The sequence below is a fragment of the Gavialis gangeticus genome, unplaced genomic scaffold, assembly GCF_001723915.1.
Source record: "Gavialis gangeticus isolate Ggan-Ray unplaced genomic scaffold, GavGan_comp1, whole genome shotgun sequence".
Classification (NCBI taxonomy): domain Eukaryota; kingdom Metazoa; phylum Chordata; order Crocodylia; family Gavialidae; genus Gavialis; species Gavialis gangeticus.
Window position 1 is genome coordinate 54,575,905 of NW_017729034.1, and position 6,077 is coordinate 54,581,981.

A 6,077-nucleotide genomic window follows, 5' to 3' on the forward strand; every position below is an offset into this window, starting at 1 on the left:
CCAGGCTCCTCTTGAACACCTGCAAGGATGGTTACTGTACCACCTCTGCTGGCAGTGTGTTACAGATTCTGGTGACCCTTACAGAGAAGAAGTTCTTCCTTACACCTTGCCTGAATTTACCCTCTGTAAGCTTATGTTCATTGGTCCTCGTCCTCCCTTGAGGTGCCTTCCTGAAGAGTTGCTCACCAAAATCTTGGTGTTCACCCCAATGTACTTGTAGGCAGCTATCAAGTCACCTCTCAGCCTTCTCTTACTCAAACTGAACCAGCCCAATTCCCCGAGTCTCTCCTCGTAGGACCTATCTTCCATGCCCTTGACCATGCAGGTGGCTCTTCCTTGTACCCTCTTGAGCTTATCCATGTCCTTCTTGAAATGCAGTGCCCAGAACTGGACACACTACTTCAGCTGAGGCCTCACTGATGCCGAATAGAAAGGAAGGAGCACCTCCCTGGATCTATTGGACACACGTCAGCTGATGCACACCAGAGTTCTATTTGCTTTCCTGGTGACCTCATTGCATTGCTGGCTCATATTCTGGTCGATTGTAACCCCCGAGTTTCACTCAGGTGCTGTTCCAGCCAGTGAGCTGCCACTCATCGTGTAGTTGTGGTGTGGGTTTTTCCTACCAAGATGAAGGACTTCGCACTGATCCTTGTTAAACCTCATCTGATTTCATTTTGCCCATGAGTCCAGCCTGTCAAGGTCATCCTGGATCTTGACCCTACCCTCCAGTGTGCTCATGTTTCCCCACAGCTTGGTATCATCCACTTAATAACTGAGCTTTCCACCCCCTCATCCAAGTCATTAATGAATATATTAAAGAGCATGGGTCCAAGCACCTATCCCTGGGGGATACCACTGGAGACAGCCTTCCAGAACGAGGCCATCCCATCAATTACCACCCTCTGGGACCAGCCTCTAAGCCATTTGTCCACCCACCTCACTGTAGATTGGTCAAGTCCAGAACCCTCCAGCTTGTTTGAGAGGATCCCGTGGGAAACAGAATCAAAGGCTTTACTGAAGTCTAAGTAAATCATGTCCACTGTGTGTCCCTCATCCAGATGGCTAGTTACCTGGTTGTAGAAGGACATCAAGTTTGTCAGGCATGATTTACCCTCAACAAAACTGTGCTGATTACTTCTTAACACCCTGTCCATTCCCAGCTTGCAAATGATGGCCTCCTTAATACATTTCTCAAAGATTTTATGTGGACCAAGGTCAGACTGACCAGTCTGTAGTTTGCAGGGTCATCCCTCTTCACTACCTTGAAGATGGGCACCACACTGGCTCTCTTCCAGTCATCCGGGACCACTCCCAGGTTCCACAACTCTTCAAACAGTTTGGCCAGTGGTGCTGCTATTAGCTCAGCTAGTTCTTTCAGGACTCTTGCAGGTTGTCAGTCTCAGCAGACTTGAAGACATCCAAGTGTTGCAGGAGATCCCTCACCTGTTCAGGACTGATTTTGTGTAGCTTGTTTTCTTCCCCATGTTCCCTGGGTCTCTGGTCAGGTGAACAGCCCCTGTTCGATTTCAGGAATACCAACATGACATATACATTTAGGAGCTCAGCATTTTCATGGGCATTGACTGTGGGTTGCCCTTGAGTATTCAGTAGGGGTCCCACAGTGGAGCCTGACGTTTTCTTGCTCCCTATGTATCTGTAGAAGTACTTTTGGTTGTCTTTTATTCCAGTTGCCAGCTTGATTTCCATTCCTGCTTTGGCTTTCCTTGTCTTGTATCTGTAGAGGCCCTGGTGATACAAGTGTATTACTCTCTGATAGCCAAGTCATTCTTCCATTGTTTATATGCTTCTTTTCTCTTTTTCAGAAGTGCTCTAATATTCCTGTTGAGCCAAGTGGGTCTATTGGCTTCTTTCCCATTTTTGCCCACATGGGGATGACCTGTTTTGGGGGCATCAGAATTGCTTCCTTAAAGAAGCTCTACCACTCCTGAACTCCCAAGTTATCCAGTTGCTGGTTGCAGAGGGTTTTTCCAACTAGCCTCTTGAGTTTGGCAAAATCTGCCTTCTTGAAGTCCAGGAATTCTGTTCTTCTGTCTGATTTCCCAGTCCTATGGTGGATGGTGAACCTAACCAGGTCATGATTGCTGTCTTCCAGAGTACCATCAATCCTTAGGTCGCCTATGACATCATCACTTTTGGCCAGCACTCGAACCAGAGTGGCCTTACCCCTGGTAGGCCCTTCCATGCATTAACTTTGCTGAATGGATCAAATGTTCCTGGATAATTTGTGAATGGGAAGGCCATACTAGAACTGTTTGAAATTGGACATATGTCATCTCATCAGAAAAGTGAAAGAAAGAATACTGGCACTGTGGGTTTGGTCATCTCTTGTACAATCTGAATTTAAAAAAGCAAATGCTTACTGCAAACTATTCAAGAAGAAAGCAAAGTATTGTAATAAAGAACAAATTCATAAAAGTAATTTTCTTATGGCGGATATTTCACGAGTGGGGAAAAATGCTGAATTCATTGGCTAAATTAGTAGCAATAGATAATACAGTCAACTCTAATCTTGGGCTTTGTCAGCTGATTCGAAGAGTAACCAAACTCTGACCTTTGCCGAGGTGTGGACAGAAGTAATAAGTGGCATAGGGGATTGCGATCTCTTTCCTGACACTGAAACAAAAAGGCTGACAATGGCTAGTATGAACAAAAGGACAGACAATGTGAAAAGTATGTTTTGCAAGTCTAGGTGCCATTATATGTTTATAGATTATAGGGCGTTTATTGTTAATATGAGTTTTTCAGCTGTAGATTGCTGTTTCAGATAGAGCTCCTGTTCATCAGAGATATACGGTCTAATTCTCTACAAGCTTAATTCCTAATGGAGCTATGCAAGGACCAAATTCTCTGGCAATCTAACATCTTTTCAGTGTCTTATATAAAATGAGTCAGTGGCTTCAGTCCAGTTCCCAGTTAGATGGGTTTGCACAGTAAAACAAACTGCTCTCCTGCCATTGGCAATAATGGCTGGCAGTCTCTATCAGCAGACCTAGGGCTGAATGAGAATTAAACAGAAATGTTTGTTGCAAAGCAATTTTTTAAATAATTCTGGAGCCAAAATATCCAGCAAGGAAGGGGATTCTGTATGAAATCAAGTAGCAATTGTTGAATTAAATATGTTAATTATTCATACCCAGCTGGTGTCTTCATAATGTTTTCCTGTGCTGTGCATGTATTATGAATGACTTTTTCTATACATAGGCGCCCCTTGGAGACCACTGCTAGGATAACCCACTGTAAGTTTTCTATCCAAGGGCTCTGAAAGTGATTGCTAACATTGAGCACGTAAAGGAATCATTTGGGTACTGTGACTCAAGAGCCTGCTAAAATGTAAACATGTTTAAAGATGGTACTGTTCAGAAATTAAAACAAGCTTATGTGTAAAGGTTGCATATGGCCTTTATGCTCTGAAGAACCTCTGCAAAGCAAACAAGTCCACATAACACAGCTGCAGGCTCTGGCCCCATGCTGGGCTCCATACACTTGTGAGGAACATATGTTTGGAAAGACCAAACCTTTACAGAATTAAAAAAAACCTCAGGCAATCTACATAGACCACTTCCAAGCTTCCCCCTAGAGAATAAGAAAATTAAAGAAATGTTCAATTGGTTCAACAATAAGGGTACAGCACTCATGGAAACATGGGTCTCAGCTGTGTCTGATACAACCACAGTCCTGGTCCAGAATGGACCAGTGGAAAAAGGAACAGTCTCTTCTCTATGGAACCAAAGGAGAAAGAGTGTAACAAAGGCACCATTATGCCCATATATATGTGAGTGAAACCACAATGGAAAGTGGATGAGTGCCGTGTTGCCAAGTCTTGTGGATTTTATCATGAGCCTTGCAATGGTTTGTGTAACTTAAAGCCCCAGCTCACATCATAATGTGAAAATATCACCTTCCTCCTTACTATCCCTCATGTTTTATAAGGTAAGTTTATAATCCTCATGACTGGGGAGAAAATCTTGAAAAGCTAGCCACAGGTGTACTCTGAAGACTCAAAACATCAGAATGAAAGTAAAAAGATCCACTAATTTTCATCTTTTACTTCATGAGTTATAATCTGATCTGATGATTTGGGTGGTATAGTGCTTAGCTTTGGCGATACTGTGATGATGTCTAAACTCAGCTTCTAGGAATGGTCAGAGGTAGTTACCCATGTTACTCTGAAGTCAGGAAAAAGACAAGAGTAGATTTGTACCTTTAGGCTACATACAGACAGTCAAAAAGCCCAAGGCTGAATCGATTCAATCTTCACAGGTTAGTCTAAACTGTGTAGATTGAACCAATAAGCAAGTTCGCAGACATTCACTTTTGATTCCAGAAATGCAGTCACATGCCTGCAGTGGCCCAGGCCTGAAGCATTAGAGCACACTTCCTTGCTCAGCTGGAGCAGACAGCTTGGGCCAAGGCTAGCCCATCCACTCCACAAGGGGCAGTTGCAGGAGAGGTGCGAATCACCCTGGAATGCTGGGGGACTGTGAGTTAACTTGAACCTGGGGGTCTCTGGAACAGGTCAATAAACCTATTTAAGCTAAATCAGTTAAGTCTTCTACCACATCCATCCAGGTTTATATTAAACTGGTTTCAGCCATTTTGAAGTGGTTTATGTGCACTGAACTTCTGTTGTGTTACAGATTTGAACCAGTTTCCAATCACTTATATTGGTTTATGTGTAATTTCTGTTCCTAGCCTTATAGACTAACTCAATCAGAGATGTATAGCATAAGCTTTTGTAAGCAGAGGCTTACTTCATCAGCTGCTGATGAAGATGATCAGACAGCATCTGAAGAAACTCCCTGATTATGAAAGTTTATGCTATACATCGCTGATTTAGTTGATACAGCCGTATCCACACGAGCATGGACATTTGGTTCCCTGGGGAGAGCTAGCAGTGGTATACCTTGTGCTGCTGCTAGTTGTCCCTGGGGAATGCCTGTGCCACGTGTCCTTTGGCATGCAGCAGGTTACCCCAGGTGGGGTAGGGGAGGCTGGGGCCAGCACCAAGTCTGGCTCCAGGAGCCTTACCTGGGGCCCTGGACACCTCTTTGGGCTGCAGTAGCACACGCTACCCCCACGTGTGCCACTCCCCTTTTTTTTGGTATAGGTTTTTTTTGACCCCTGGATATCCCACACTGCTTCCTTCCATCATGGAGAACAGCTGAATGCATGGTACATGACACTGCAGGCATGTCTATGGTGCTACATACTACATGGCTGTGCTTGTCTGGATGTGGCCCAGAGGTGCAAATTTACCCTGCCTTCTTCCAGGAACAGTGTCATATACAAAATGGCTCCTCTCTCTTGGGGTTAGGGTGCCATGTTAAAAATCTATTTTAAAATACCTCTTCAGCTCTACTATGTATCAGAGTTTAGCTAAGGATTTGTGGCATGGTCTTTAGTAATTGTATATTTTATTATATCCTGACCTTTATTCAGTTTTTACTAACTCTTCATGTAGCTAAAACTTCCAATAACTTAGAAGGAAGCATGAAGTAAAACAGGAGTTAGAATTTTGGGATTTAGATCAGCATGTCTATATCCTTGCGATTTATGTGGCATTTTTAAAAAGGTGTTTAACTGAAAAGGTGGACAGGGCTTATGAGAAACTGGCTCTAACTCTAATCATATGCCATTTCTGCACCAATAATATTCAGTTTGCCCCTGGAGAGTCACTCCAGATGCTTATCTGTGTGAAAACAGAATCAGGTCCTATACAAATTGGATACAGAAAAAGAACCATCCATTGTAATAGTAGTTGCTGGAGTTGAATTTGCTGTGAAAGCCATTCTGGTGTCTGCTGTTCCAAATGAGAGGAGTTCTGGGGAACATTTGGCTGGAATTTATTTGGGAAGAGACGCAATTATAAAATAAGATTTCTTCCCCCATCATTACCTCCGTATCAACCTCATTTGCAGGATGTTCTTTGTGACTTCTGTTACTAGTGCTTAGGCTCTAATTCATCATCCTTGCTGCAGATGGTGTCATCCACTGGGATTTCAGTTGGTTCATAATTAGTGCCAGCATTCTCACTGGGGGATGGGGTGGGGAAA